Consider the following 16,805-nt stretch of genomic DNA (forward strand, 5'->3'; position numbering starts at 1 on the left):
GGCTGTCCCATTCGCAGTACTTAGTATAGCCAAGCCGCAACGCCACCACTTTTAGATCAGCATAGATGTTCCACTTCCTGCTGTAGTTTTACTCTATATGTATACTTAAGAGTATGATAGAAATTCTCAGAAACGGGCTATTTCAGTAAAATGTTAGGTAATAAGAAAATTTAAAGGTGATCAGAAGGACAGAATCCTTCGGGTACAGAAGTACACCCAAATGTGTTAAGGAAGCAAACTCTTGCCCAGCGTATTCAGGACTAGACGTTGAAATTTAAACTTAACGCGCGCGACCGCTCGCGCGCTATTCTTGCCTGCCTGCGCTCGTAAGCTTTACATCGTTCCACCCACCATCATTTAACATTTCACATATTTCCCTTTAACGCCGATGCGACATCGCGTTTATTTCCAGGCCATACCTCACGCCTACGAAGGGCAGCGCACACCCATGCAAATGAAAAGTGTACCGAAAAAGAGAGAGAGCGTGCATATGAGAGAGCGTGATGCGCGTCCCCGACCTCGAGCGCGCGGCCGCCCGCCTGGCAGCTCCACGTCGACATTCTTCCAGCTGCGCTGTGGAAAGCGTACCCAGAGCAGTGTGACTGGCTCGCTGGCAGACGTGGAGGTGCAGAGGTGAAGACGGCAACTCAGTGGGTTCCGTGGTCCGCAGGACCCCGTGGCAAAGGCACGAGCTCGACGGAGCTCAGCAGATCAGGTAGGTCGTGCATTTCGCGCTGCCGTCCCGCCGGTTCTTCATTTTTTCCACAGGGACGTTATGGGACTTTGTGTCGCGTGGTTGAGTGACGAGTTACCTGCAAAATGAATAAATAATAATTTCTTTAGGTCAGTCAAGCTGAACATTCTAAACGTATTATGATGACATTTTCTTCAATTACTTTTATTTTATTTTCGTTGAATGTAGTATATTTTGATCACTGGTAAAACACAATCCAGATGGTCTTTGGATTTGCTGCAGTTATTTAATGAAAAAGGGGAATTTATGGCAAAATGAGTCCTCTGAGAAGATGTAGTAAGAAAGACATAAAAAAAAGATCAGCATATGAAGTTTTCAGGGAAGTCGGCCGTGTGCAGGTAAGGGGGACACTTGGAACACGTCAGCTCTTCTGAAACCATAAAACTCGCTCCACGAGTCGGGCGAGACGATAAGATAAAAGAAAAGTTGGGAGCGAAAGCCGAGCGCGGCCGCAGAAGAACCATCAGCTCTCTACAGCTGGCTTCTTAACGATTAGTTTGGCGACCCTAACCAAAACCAGGAGGACTTTCGGGTCTGTACATAGCACGTAGCTGTAGACGTGGTGTCCGCCAGCCCAATAACCCCCCCCCCGCACCCCCAGTCTCAGCACGGTGTTCGTATCCTAAACTCTCCATGAAGAAAGTTGTAAAGGTGTCTGCCATGGGTGACACTGTGCACTCAGGGTTTTGTGAGATTCGTGAATACCTGCGGAATACAGAAGGCTCCGTATAAGGTCAAGGTGGGCGCACTGATGTTACAACTCGTGCAGTTTAGCAACTACCGCAGACTGGGTAAACAGTAATTTAGGAAAATGAGGATTGAAGGGAATTATGGGAATGGAAAGGATGCCAATTTAAGGGCCAGCTGTTGAAGAGACGCCATGAGCTGGCTTCTGAAGAGGGAAGCCTCCATCCCGTGGTTCGTAAGGTGCATTCCTACATGTTACTCCACATCAAGAACTGGATTGTTTCAGTTCTCTTTAGCACTAGATCTGTCCTTCCATACACATGCGTTGCATTCACACAAGTTGGAATATGCTGCACCATTTAGAGTTATTTACCTCCATAGTATTGTGAGTAGGCGGCATGGTGGCGCAGTGGGTAGTGCTGCCGCCTCGCAGTTAGGAGACGCGGGTTCTCTTCCCGGGTCCCCCCTGTGTGGAGTTTGCATGTTCTCCCTGTGTCTTCATGGGTTTCCTCCCAAAGACATGCAGGTTAGGGGCATTGGCAATCCTAAATTGTGGGTGTGGGCTGGCGCCCTGCCTGGGGTTTGTTTCCTGCCTTGCACCCTGTGTTGGCTGGGATTGGCTCCAGTGACCCTGTAGTTAGGAAATAGCAGGCTGAATAATGGATGTTGTGATTAACATTTTCATAAATTTGTTCTTAAGCTTAAAACATAATCTTTACATCTATACTGGAGTTTCTTATCCAAAAAATGTATTTCTTATCTGGGGCCTTTATTTAATAGCTAACTCAATAATATTATTTTTTGCACATTTTCAGAGCTTCACATCACCTGTTACCTCATTATCATTATATTGCGGTACCTCGGTATACGTCCTTAATCTGTTTCAGATTCTTTGACTTATACCAAGTAGGACGTATACCAAACAAATTTTTCCCATAAGAAATAAAAGGAAAATGATTAATCCATTCCCATGAAAATAAATCCTATTGCTATTGGCATATTATACATTGATAGGGTTGTATAAAATAATTTAAACACTGCTTAATGCTAAAATACATAAATACAAAAGCAATTAGATGAAATAAATGAAAATGTAACCTCACTTTACTTTTTAATAACGTCTTTGTTTTCACAATCGTAGATACCGCCGTTCTCAGCATACGATATGCAGCAGCCAAGTCCCAGATACGCATGCCAGCTTCATACTTTTAAACAATCAATTAAAATTTATGCAAAAAAACACAAAATCACGTGAAAATTCACATAGAGTTATAGCGTGGGTTGTTCACTGAATGCTAGCAACTGGCGTACTGACACTCGTGGGCAGTCGTGGCTTTCTCTCGAGAGAGAGAGGTAAACAAGGGTAGGGCGCAGCGTTCTAGCACGCCAAACAAAGGTCGTAATGCCAAGTTGGACTTATTCCAAAGCGGACGTATACCAAGGTACCATTGTAATTATTATTATTAATGCTCCAAATACTTTTGGTTTGGCAAAATTCGGCAAAGTGTTTTTCGCAGCGAATATGCTGTGTTTGCCAAATATTTCACTGAAATTTCACTGTGCAGCAGGCTTAGACCATGTGGTCCCTAGGGGGCGTATCAGCACCCCCCTCCAAACCCCAGACACAGCTGCACCACAAGTTCATTTAAAGTGTTTTAAGGGTAACAATACCCAGTGCCAGTGCCTGCTTATTTTGCATCCTAGGCCAAATGTATCTGTGCACCAACTGACTGTTTGGTAGCTAACTCATGTGGCTGGGTCTCCCCCTTATGATCTGCCCCCTAGGTGAATGCCAGTTTCACCTTAATGGTAGCGTCGGCCCTGACAAGACTTTCTTTACAAAGTTTTCTTTTCTCTGCTCCACTCCTTCCTCCATGATTGACTACAACTCTTGACTGCAAGTCTTGACTTCTTCTCCTGAGTCGAGTGAAGGGCTCGCTTTTATCTCCAGACCCAGGAGTTCTTCCGGTGCTCAATCTATTACCCCCGGAAAGCATTTCCAGGTCTGGCAGGACCCCAACGGTCCCTGTGTCGTCAGTATTCCACAGCCCCGCTTGGTGACCGCCACAACACTCGAGAGGACAGGCCCCTGGGACCTCAACTCCCATACTGGTGTCCTTCAGACGGGATGCTGCCACCTAGTGTACGGATGAAAGCTCTGCTCATAGCAGGCAAGTCACCCACTGTCCCAGTGTGCCAAGTACGCAAGCCCAATCCGTGTGTCCTTCTGGGGTTGCTGGAATACCAACCCCAGTGGTCCTGTCCTGGTATGGCAGGGGAACATCTCTCCACCAGTTGGTGGGCTGGTTAAGGAACCAGACATCCCAGCAGAGAAACCCGTTGGTTCCCCACAACCAAAGTTTAGTTCCCAGCACCCTATGATGCTTTGAGCAGCCAGCGTGACATCACAGAGCTGTAGCAGCCAATGCTGGATGGGACATGGGGGGAGATATAACATTAAATCTAGCAGTGGGAGAACTTGGGAAAACATTTAAGAACACAATGAGAACGTAGCTGGTGCATTCATGTCTTAGAGGTGGGGGGTGGGGGGGGGCTTGGTCCACTGTGAAACTAATGAAGCTTAAGCATTAGGACCCCTTACCCAGGAGGGCACCCAGAGGCGACTTTAGTCCACATTACTTACAAATGTTGGGTATGAGAAGGGGCTTTAAAAAATAATATTAATAATATTGTGTAATTTAATACACAACCTATTCAAGTAATAGGTTATTAATAAGTTGTGAGGCATCATGTATGTATATAACATTTCTTAATTTTCACCCCCACCCCCCCATAATTCGAAAACTGTGAACCATAAGAAATTTTAGTTCTCTCCAGTGATGTTGACATGTTTTTATCATCAGTATGCTGCTGCTGGAGTATTAAAACAGTATCTATCTATCTATCTATCTATCTATCTATCTATCTATCTATCTATCTATTATATAGTGCCTTTCACATCTATCTATCTATCTATCTATCTATCTATCTATCTATCTATCTATCTATCTATCTATCTATCTATCTATCTATTATATAGTGCCTTTCACATCTATCTATCTATCTATCTATCTATCTATCTATCTATCTATCTATCTGTCTGTCTATCTATCTATCTATCTATCTATCTATCTATCTATCTATCTATCTATCTATCTATTATATAGTGCCTTTCACATCTATCTATCTATCTATCTATCTATCTATCTATCTATCTATCTATCTATCTATCTATTATATAGTGCCTTTCACATCTATCTATCTATCTATCAATTATATAGTGCATTTCATTTCTATCTATCTATCTATCTATCTATCTATCTATCTATCTATCTATCATATAGTGCCTTTCTATCTATCTATCTATCTATCTATCTATCTATCTATCTATCTATCTATCTATCTATCTGTCTGTCTGTCTGTCTGTCTGTCTGTCTGTCTGTCTGTCTATCTATGTGAGGATATCCAGTAGAGCAATACTAGGGGTTAAATGAAAAAGAAATTTGTGGTGACGTGTCATGGAGCAACCCTATTGAAGAAGACCCAGACCTCATTGCTGTGTGTGAAAGGACCCCCAATAGCAGTTGAAGCTTTAGGGCTTCCTTGAAGGCCACCTTTTTTTTTTGTATGAACTTGTATGAGACTCGCAAGAGACAGTGGAATGGAAATCAAAAATAACCAGGGGAATGGTAAGTGGAGGAACGGCCCGCAGATCAAAACTATCAGTCCAAGAGATCTTTCGTCAAAGCTAAAACACGATCGGAAAAGTCAAAAAATAATAGAGGGGACTCAAAAAATCAGAAAGACTCAATTTGCTGTTTTAGTGAAGAGAAACAAGGTTTATACATCAAGAGTGGATTCACTAGAAAGGCCTCGGTGATCTTTGTAGCGTTGCCAGACTGACGTCACAAATGAGTGCACCCCGGGGAATGCTGGGCAAAAGCTCAATGGCTGACACAGAAACTGAATATCTAATATAATATATTAATGACTTGATATAATTAGAAACTTAATATATAATATTATATAATATAATATATAAACAGGAAACATACAGTAAAGGGCGTCATGACAAAATGTGATTAAATAGTAAGTTTCACAAAGCAAAGTTCTAAATAGAATTGAACCTCATATTTGAATTCTTTATAATCCCTATACAGATTCATAGGAACTACACAGGAATTTACCGTATATACTCATGTATAAGTCGGGTCTTGAAACCTGAAAAACCGATCATAAAATCGGACCCTGACTTACACGCCCCTTTAAAAATGCAACACTTAATTTTTTTTTTTTACATCTTCTTGCCTCCTCCAATCTTGCACCAGTTTCTCAGACACATCGAATTTTGTTGCAGCAGCGCAGTTACCAATTTCTTTCGCTACTTCAATGACTTTTAATTTAAAACCAGCTTCATATTTCCTTCTGATCGAACGCTCCATCGTAGATAAGGGATGCACTTATGATAAAGGTGTATGAGATACAAAAAACACAAATCACAATCACAAACCACTGTGCCACCGTGCCACCCCTGACATTATAAAATACCAGAAATTATACGTTAAAATCAAGTCCCGACTTATCCGCAGGAGAACTTATCCGCAAGTATATACGGTATACAAAAATAAAAAAGTATCACTTCCGGTTAGCGGAAATAGCTCAACAGTTGATTGAAACCTACATTTTGTACGTAATACTTGTATGTAAAATTTGGTTGACCGAAGTGAAAGCGTACTCAAGTTATCATGTTTACACACACACACACACAGTCATAATCCCAAAAATGGTACTTTCGGACTCAGGGAGGTCTAAAATGTTGGGATTCATCACAATCTTGAAATCGAATTTTTGGACGATTACAATACTTTCCCTATACTTCTTATACGAGAAAGTAAATAAAACATTAAAGGTGGAGATCATAACAGCATGTGTAGAGTGTGTGTCACATGTGAGCCTACCCTTTAATAGTATTACCCAGAGTGCTGTGCAGTTGATGCAGACAGGAAGGAGTGAAGAATCCATCTTCTTTAGTGTTGCGCTTATTTGGTGGCAGCAGCAGTGAGCGAGCAAAAAAAACAGCGAAAGAACCAACAAAGTGAACTTCTTGGTTCGAGAGAGGTGAGTCTCTCAAATCTCTGCGGGGCAAGCCTCGCTGTCTGCCACCGTCTTCCGATATTTAATTCTGTCAGTTCTGTGTCAGATAGGCGCCATGGTTAGCAGTGCTGCCTCACAGGCTCAGGTCACATTTTAGGCCACACTTATTGGTCGAGCGTAGTTGGCAGATGTTGCCCTTGGTGTTAGGGACACTTTAAAGACCACTGCATGATTGTAGTCCACTCAAAACTAAGTTCCCCATGGTCTTCAGTGCATTTTGCTGATTTCTGCAGACTTCACAAACATTTCTGAAATTCCGCCTTAACAGCAGATTTTACTCAACAGTAGCTCCCATCATGCACCAGGAGTATGCAACGATAACATCAACAAGAACGACGGTATAAAGTTTGGTCCTTGTAAGCCCCAAATATTCCAAGTTTGAATAGTCTTACTTGAGATTCTCTTTTGTTATTTTGGTATCTGATTGTTGAGGACCTGATTGGCTGGACCAGGCCAAGGGGACGCCCATGTAACACCTGGCTGTGGCAGGTAGAGGGTCATTTCCAGAGGGTGGGACTGGATGGGATGTCCGGCTCGGGGTTGCCAACGGGGATCTTGAGCTGTTTTGTCATGTAGTGGGTGCTGCAATGTGCTGTACCAGTGCCTGCTCCCCAACCTGACCTAACCTGACCTAACCTGTATTTGATCCCTGCTTGATATAAGACTCTAAATTATGGTTTTGCATTATGGTTATTGACAATCGATTTCTTGACGTAGGGCTTTGACCTCAGCTTAGTTTTCTGACTGCATTATTTTCTCCATTCGCATTTTCTACTCTCTCCTGTGAGATCATACAAATAAAAGGTAAAGGAATACTCACCCCAGAAATTATATATATATTTTTTTTTACGTACCCCATGTAATCTTACGTTTTCGTGCCAAACGAAGAATAAATATTTTAGAATATAATACAAGGCAATGATGGCCAATGCTGCATAACGGTAAACGATATGAAAACATCCGTGGAAAAACGGAAAAACAATCTCACGTTACTCATGTTGCATAACCCGCATGTCAGTTATCCAGTTGTATGCTCAAAATGTGTAAAACACATACATCTTTAACTAAAATGTTGTTAAATAGATACTCGAGACAGCAGTCCCCACCGCTTGGATTGAATGGCCAGCTTCACATTGGTCTCCAGCAAGTCACAGCATGTAGTATACGACAGTAACTCGGGTGCACGAGTGGTGGCCAGGACAAGACAAAACCTTTTATTCTGCTGGCACTGCCAGACAGGTGGCGCAAGTGCATTGAGAAATGACATGATCAGTTTTGTGAGGGTAAAGCAGAGTCGATGTATGTATGTATGTTTGAATGTCCTCCATACAAATCTGCACTGGCGTCTGATCGCCACCAAACTGGGGATGGGGCTCCTTTGTGACCAGGAGGAGGTCATGGGGTATGTTTGGTTGGGAAAAATGTTTGTGGTGAAGCCCAGGACACCTTTTCACCGACACAACTTTCGGCACACGTCCCCATACTTAGCATCGACAAGATGGCTGCATGTACAGATGTTAACGGTGGCGCCATCTAGCACCACGTTAGGTCCCTGTGTGTCGCTCTTTACCTATGTTTCTTTAAATTGCCAAGAGATGGCGGAAGTGTCCAAGTATGAGAAGGCCAACTGCTTTGATCGAGTGAAGGGGAACTGCCGTATGGATGTAAAACATGAACGACCCAGTGCACGCGACAGGCTGACACACCCACGTTTCCGCACGTCACACTCCCACACGCACTGATAGTGCTGTATTTCATTGGCCAATGTCCATTATATGCAGGCACGTTTGAACAGAGACTTGCCTTAAAAAGACAGCATCCTTCCCCCACCATTTTCCCCAAGCGCAGCACCGGTTCTATGTCACTTCTCTCTGTAGTTACCATCGCCAACGTCCATTAGATGGCATCACGGTTCAACACAGAAGCTCCTTAGAAACAGAGCACCCCTCCCTGCCATTTTTCCCAGTTCGGTTTCAGTGCTACTCTTTCTCTCTGGCTTTCCATATTTGTGGTGCTATTTGCTCGCTTTCTAACTCACAGTACGATTTCAGTGTTGCTCTTTTTGACTGACTGCTGCTATTTGTTCGCTTTCCGACGTATTGTAAATAACGTAAATTCATCTCACTGTGGTGCTTATTCCGTATGTAATACCATGTAACACATCACATCAATAGAATTGTCCTGCTTTTTGCTAATATACCCATGCCACCGAAAAAAAGACATAGAATTGGAAGGTCCACTTCAGATGCCACAAGAAGGTCTATTTCAAGGGCGTCTTAAACGCCAGAGCAGACAGAATCCAGAGTGGAGGAACTCACAATAAAATGTCAATCAGAAAACTGTTTGTTATATTTCTATGTTCTGTTTCTTTCATTTGGGAAATTCACCGGTTATAGATTCCCGAGCAATGACGGGTACTCCTGCTATTATATATACTGTATATTTATATATTTATATATATATACTATAAATATATATAGGCGGCACGTTGGCGCAGAGGTAGCGCTGCTGCCTCGCAGTTAGGAGACCCGGGTTCGCTTCCCGGGTCCTCCCTGCGTGGAGTTTGCATGTTGTTTGCGTGGGTTTCCTCCGGGCACTCCGGTTTCCTCCCACAATCCAAAGACATGCAGGTTAGGTGGATTGGCGATTCTAAATTGGCCCTAGTGTGTGCTTGGTGTGTTTGTGTGTGTCCTGCGGTGGGTTGGCACCCTGCCCAGGATTGGTTCCTGCCTTGTGCCCTGGGATTGGCTCCAGCAGACCCCCATGACCCTGTATTCGGATTCAGCGGGTTGGAAAATGGATGGATGGAAATATATATATAATGAGTACTGGGGCGCACCTGCTCCCCAAACACCTGACACAGACAGACCCCTGGCACAAGGCTCTGCACAACACATTTTACATTGGGATATGCTTTTCACTCATTCCCCACTCAAGCACAGTACAAGCCAAAAGCACTTCTTCTCTCTGATTGTTAACCTCCACTCTTCTTGGCTAGCTTTGTCCTCCTCCTCCCAGCTCTGGCTCTCCAAATGGAGTGAGGTGTCTCCTTTTATAGAGTACCTGGAAGTGCCCCTGGTGTCCCATGAACTCCTTCAAGCATCACTTCCTGGTGTGGCAGAAGTGCTGCAATAAAGGGCTCTGCAGTCCTTCATACGCCCCCTGGTGGTGACACCAGACCCCAACAGGGCTGAGCTACCAAGCTAGATAGATAGATAGATAGATAGATAGATAGATAGATAGATAGATAGATAGATAGATAAGACATGAATGGCACTATATGATAGATAGATAGATAGATAGATAGATAGATAGATAGATAGATAGATAGATAGATAGATACTGAAAGGCACTATATGATATTCTGCCCAAAAATGATATTTTTTTTATATGTTATTTCATGTAGATGCTGGTAATGGTTATCTATCTATCTATCTATCTATCTATCTATCTATCTATCTATCTATCTATCTATCTATCTATCTATCTATCTACCTATCTATCTATCTATCTATTATATAGTGCCTTTCATATCTATCTATCTATCTATCTATCTATCTATCTATCTATCTATCTATTATATAGTGCCTTTCATATCAATCTGTCTATCCTGCTGACTATACTAAAATTAATATCTACTGTATCTTGCTGCCTATTCCACTTTTTCATACATTAGCCATATTGCAGTGCAGGTTGGCACCACACTCCCAAAGACCATCTTGGGGGCCTCTTGAACTGGTACTGCCTGATACCGTAATCAAGGGATGGGCCTTGGCAAGTGAGGACACACACAGTCAGCAATGGATGGGTGTAAAAAGTGCTGGTGCTTTTATTAATAAAACCTGAACACGGGTTCAAAATTCAAAAAGCAGTGTACCTTGTGGGTTAAAAATCAGTAATTCAAAGGCCCATTAAAATCTTACGTTAAAACTTCACAGTCATCAGGATCCTTCCTCTTCTATCTGCCCAGCATGCTTCTCTTTTTCCATTACTTATTTAAAACCAAATGCCAATCACTGAGCCATGGAACCTCCATATCACACATTGACTTTTAAACCGATGTTGTTTGCCAATGTTTCACGCCACAAATTGGTGGCCATCTGATTTTCTTTGCAGTGCTGTGATGAGGTATCATACAACAAATGTGTATATTTCCTAATTTGGTCGACAAGTCTTTCCTCGGGGCAGCACGGTGGCGCAGTAGCATCTCTGTTGCCTTGCAGTAAGGAGACCAGAGTTTGTGTCCCGGGTCATCCCTTTTACATGTGAAATGTCATATATTAATAAATTTTGAATGGCAGGAACCAACTCCATTCAGGACGCCAGGCTGTCACAGGGCCCAGTCTCACTCCAGAACAATTCAGAGTCACCATATTTTTAAATATCTCACTGTCAACCTGTCTACTCATTGCTAAGTGTAAAAGGCGCTATAACTGCGCCCGCCCCGACACAGACTGACACGGGGGCATGTGTAAAATCAACAAATAAACTTTTATTTTTCTTCAGTTGAGGTCCACATCTTCCCCATGTCCCTCAGTCCTACCACAGTCCCAAAGCAGACCAAGTAAACTAAAGTAAAGCACACACTCTTCTCCACCACTCCTCCTGGCAACCTTTGTCCTCCTCATCCCAACTCTGGCCTTTAGAGTGTTGGCCGCTGGCTCCTTTTATCAGGCACCCGAAGTGCTCCAGGTGCCCATAAGGGCTCAGGAGTCCCAGCTGCAGCACTCTCTGGCGGTGTTTGCAGGACCCAACAGGGCTGCACCAAACTGCAATTCCCATGGAGCCCTGCGGGAAACCGAGGCACCCCTCCAAACCTTGGGGGGTTGCCATCTAGCGTCCAGGGGGAGGTATTGAAAAGTTCATGGTTGCTCCCCCTGCACATATACTGAAGGGGCGTCCCAGCTGTCCTCCACAAAAGATAAAAGATATCTAAACACGCCTTGTAATTTTGGCATTCGATAAAAGCCGAAAGTAAAAATCCTGCTTCTATTTATAAAGTCTCGAGCCTGACTGAACCATCTGCCACTTCAATGTGCTTCATTCGACTCAGGGTCATGGGCGCCCAGAGCCTAACCTGGAAGAACTGAGCGCTAGTTGGGAACCAACTGTGGAGCGGACTGGACCACGTCATCTACACACCCACCATCATGACAATTCTGATGCTAATACCCCATTCCTGTTTCATAAAGGTGCCAGTGCCACTCTGATTCAGTACCAGTGGGACAGTTTAATGTGAGCCAAACAACTACAGGAAATAAACTCCGGAATTCGAATTACAGTCAGGTCCATCAATATTTGGACAGAGAGAACTTTTTTCTCATTTTGGTTCTGTACATTAATGAATTTTAAATGAAACAACTCAGATGCAGTTGAAGTGCAGACTTTCAGCTTTAATTCAGTGGGTTGAACAAAACGATTGCATAAAAATGTGAGGCAACTAAAGCATTTTTTGAACACAATCCCTTCATTTCAGGGGCTCAAAACTAATTGGACAATTGACTCAAAGGCTATTTCATGGGCAGGTGTGTTCAAGTCCGTCGTTATGTCTTATCAATTAAGCAGATAAAAGGCCTGGAGTTGATTTGAGGTGTGGTGCTTGCATGTGGAAGATTTGGCTGTGAACAGACAACATGCGGTCAAAGGAGCTCTCCATGCAGGTGACAGAAGCCATCCTTAAGCTGCGAAAACAGAAAAAACCCATTCGAGAAATTTCTACAATATTACGAGTGGCAAAATCTCCAGTTTGGTACATCCTGAGAAAGAAAGCAAGCACTAGTGAACTCAGCAACGCAAAAAGACCTGAACGTCCACGGAAGACAACAGTGGTGGGTGATCGTAGAATCATTTCCGTGGTGAAGAGAAACCCCTTCACAACAGCCAACCAAGTGAACAACACTCTCCAGGTCTTGGTCGGCGTATCGATATCCAAGTCTACCATCAAGAGAAGACTGCATGAAAGTAAATACAGAGGGTGCACTGCAAGGTGCCAGCCACTCATAAGCCTCAAGAATAGAAAGGCTAGATTGGACTTTGCTAAAGAACATCTAAAAAAGCCAGCACAGTTCTGGAAAAACATTCTTTGGACAGATGAAACCAAGATCAACCTCTACCAGAATGATGGCAAGAAAAAAGTATGGAGAAGGCGTGGAACAGCTCATTATCCAAAGCATAGCACATCATCTGTAAAACACGGTGGAGTCAGGCAGTGTGATGGCTGCCAGTGGCACTGGGACACTAGTGTTTATTGATGATGTGACACAGGACAGAAGCAGCCAAATGAATTCTGAGGTGTTCAGAGACATACTGTCTGCTCAAATCCAGCTCAATGACGTCAAATTGATTGGGCAGTGTTTCATGATACAGATGGACAATGACCCAAAACATACAGCCAAAGCAACCCAGGAGTTTATTAAAGCAAAGAAGTGGAAAATTCTTGAATGGCCAAGTCAGTCACCTGATCTTAACTCAACTGAGCAGGCATTTCACTTGTTGAAGACTAAACTTCAGAGAGAAAGGCTGACAAACAAACAGCAACTGAAAGTAAAGGCCTGGCAGAGCATTAAAAAGGAGGAAACCCAGCGTCTGGTGATGTCAAGGAGTTCAAGACTTCAGGCTGGCATTGCCAGCAAAGGGTTTTCAACCAAGAATTAGAAATGAACATTTTATTTCCAGTTTTTTAATTTGTCCAATGACTTTTGAGCCCCTGAAATAAAGGGATTGTATTAAAAAATGCTTTAGTTGCCTCACATTTTTATGCAATCTTTTGTTCAACCCACTGAATTAAAGCTGAAAGTCTGCACTGCAACTGCATCTGAGTTGTTTCATTTAAAATTCATTGTTGTCATGTACAGAACCAAAATGAGAAAAACGTTGTCTCTGTCCAAATATTTATGGACCTAACTGTATATGCATATGTAGGATGGCATAACCGCTAGGTAGCCAAACAATCCGGATGTCCCGAATGGCCTCTAATCACAATAAACATTTCCACATTCACACTCGGGTACACTGGCTTAGGCAATGGAATGTCCTGCCATTAAAATTTTAAATGTATTCTTCTTTTGTGCTAATTGGACAAGCCAGCCTTGGAGGGCATGCACAGTTTTCCAACTATAAAAAAAAATTAACAAGAAAACAGAAGTTTGCTTTCTTTGTTTTGAATTTGTTAATTCATTTTTACTTCTACCCCTTGGGGCGGCACGGTGTCGCAGTGATAGCGCTGCTGCCTCGCAGTTAGGAGACTTGGGTTTGCTTCCCGGGTTCTCCCTGCGTGGAGTTTGCATGTTCTCCCCGTGTCTGCGTGGGTTTCCTCCCACAGTCCAAAGACATGCCGGTTAGGTGAATTGGCGATTCTAAATTGGCCGTAGTGTGGGTGTGTCCTGCGGTGGGTTGGCACCCTGCCCAGGATTGGTTCCTGCCTTGTGCCCTGTGTTGGCTGGGATTGGCTCCAGCAGACCCCCGTGACCCTGTGTTCGGATTCAGCAGGTTGGACAATGGATGGATGGAATTCTACCCTTACGTCTTACTAGAAGAAGTACCCTGCTTTGCCCAGTTATATTTGCAGAATGGATTAAGAAAAGAAATCAACCGCTTACACGTTTTTTTAAAAGGTGGCCCTGTTGTTATTGCTGGCTGCCCCACCTGTCCTCTCTTTTCTCTTGAGCTGAGTATTTCTTCATTTTGGTTCCAATTAAATTCCAGGAATTACTGTAACTACTTGCTGGGTTGTAACCCATGAATGCTGTCATGTCTGACTCGTCCTCTCACTTCAAGATAGACAGTTCATAGTGCTTAAATTTAGAATAAAAGCAGAGGAAGCAGGAGTTAAACAACAACCCTGTAATTCTCCTTTGAGTTGCGTTGGACTCCCACTCTCAATTAAGCCTCACCCAGCACCCCCCTGCAAAAGTGCACGATACTCCATTTTATATTACAGTAGATAGGAGCAGCACATAGTGTTGTCTGGTTAAGTAATGTTGAGCTCTGGTCATTTTGTCTGCTAGTTTGGCGTCAGTCTGATCAGATATTTCACTTGCTCTGAGCCTGCAGATGGCACTGGTGTACACACCGTAGTGCACAGAAAAATAAAAAAAACAAACACTCAGACAACCAGGATCAAAATTTTGGATTCCAAAGTAGTCTGTCTTGTCCATATTGGCATAGAGAGCAACTGTGCAAAATTTGGTCCAGATTAGTTAAAGGGTGTAGGATTGTAATACTTGCTCTGTGCCAGCGGGTGGCAGTGGTGTGCAGACTGTAGCACACAGGAACAAAAGAACGGAAGAGATGCTCAAAATATTTTGTATCAGTTAAATAGGGGGTTCTGCCCCCTGCTCATTTCACTTGCCAACCCCCGTGGGCAGGTGCAGTAGGAGTAATGATTGGGTGAGCGGTGTGGTATGGAATGTTCAAAGGCTGAATATCGCAGACATGACAGAAAACTATTTCTAATAAAATAGAGAGATTTATATGTTAAACCATTCACTTACTTCCTAATATATGCCATCTTGTGACACGTGTCATTGATCCCCCCGGGAAGAAATAAAGTTCTATCTATCTATCTATCTATCTATCTATCTATCTATCTATCTATCTATCTATCTATATATCTATTATATAGTGCCTCACATATCTATCTATCTATCTATCTATCTATCTATCTATCTATCTATCTATCTATCTATCTATCTATTATATAGTGCCTTTCCTATCTATCTATCTATCTATCTATCTATCTATCTATCTATCTATCTATCTATCTATTATATAGTGCCTTTCCTATCTATCTATCTATCTATCTATCTATCTATCTATCTATCTATCTATCTATCTATCTATCTATCTATTATATAGTGCCTTTCACATCTATCTATCTATCTATCTATCTATCTATCTATCTATCTATCTATCTATCATATAGTGCCTTTCACATCTATCTATCTATCTATCTATCTATCTATCTATCTACAGTATCTATTATATAGTGCCTTTCCTATCTATCTATCTATCTATCTATCTATCTATCTATCTATCTATCTATCTATCTATCTATTATATAGTGCCTTTCCTATCTATCTATCTATCTATCTATCTATCTATCTATCTATCTATCTATCTATCTATCTACAGTATCTATTATATAGTGCCTTTCCTATCTATCTATCTATCTATCTATCTATCTATCTATCTATCTATCTATTATATAGTGCCTTTCCTATCTATCTATCTATCTATCTATCTATCTATCTATCTATCTGTCTACAGTATCTATTATATAGTCTAAATAATAGATGGTAAGGGCACTATATATGAAAGACCAATATTACAGTTGTTTAATAAAACTGCATTTTAAATATCCTTTTTGTACTTCTATACTATATATACAAACATACACAAGTGTACACTTGAACAATATACTGCATATGGTTATAACGTCTTAACTACAATTACATATTTATAGTGCATTTAAAAATGTTTAAGCAGCTTTTGTGTGGTGTAGGCTTCACATCTAATTTTTCTTGTTTTATTTCATTTTAAAGGTACACTGGAGGGACGAGTTCATCTCCACCTCACCCCGTCAGATGCCAAGCCTGTCCAGCGGCTCTCAAACTAAAGTTCTGTGGTACACTTGGACTCTTCATTGTTTGCAGTCAGTGCATTACAGAACTTTGTTTTGGGAGTTGAAGCCCATCTGGTGAAATGGAGCGCAGTCTTTTAAGGGTCTGGATGTTATTGTCTGATTTTTCTTTCACCTCTTTCTGCTTATCTTTTCTTTCATACTTAATCTATGTGAAATGATAGGATATAAAAAAAAACACATTCATTTTTAACACTTTCTACATATTGGTTAATGTGTAATGGAATTTGTGGTTAATTAAAAAACAGAAAGTGCTGAAATACATCTTTCCTGAATCATTTGGTATTGTATCAGTTTATATTTTTGGATGAGTCTCAATATTCCCAGTAAGAGGGTGTATAAGAATGTCTTTCTTTTATGTTGACAATGAGCCTGACGCTGTGCCGGGTGACACTCTGCTCCCAGAGGACTGCAGTGGCTGTACCTTTCTTTATGTAAGGTCACACTTTCTCATATAAATAGATGGCTCACCTCAGCACTACATCTGCAAACTCAGAAATCTCATTGTGGGTTTTGTTATTCGTGTGTTTCATGATCATCGTCACACTTTAAGTGCTCAGACGTCTGCTC

General features: G+C 42.1%; 1 long non-coding RNA gene across 1 annotated transcript; it reads left to right on the forward strand.

The window, feature by feature from the left end:
- The first annotated feature begins 535 nt into the window (after positions 1-535).
- LOC120530602 lies at positions 536-16,510 on the forward strand. Its single transcript, XR_005634005.1, has 2 exons — positions 536-715; positions 16,138-16,510. It is a non-coding gene; the product is annotated as an uncharacterized LOC120530602 (long non-coding RNA).
- Positions 16,511-16,805: the final 295 nt, after the last annotated feature.

This window comes from Polypterus senegalus, chromosome 6 (assembly GCF_016835505.1).
Source record: "Polypterus senegalus isolate Bchr_013 chromosome 6, ASM1683550v1, whole genome shotgun sequence".
NCBI classification, from domain to species: Eukaryota; Metazoa; Chordata; class Cladistia; order Polypteriformes; family Polypteridae; genus Polypterus; species Polypterus senegalus.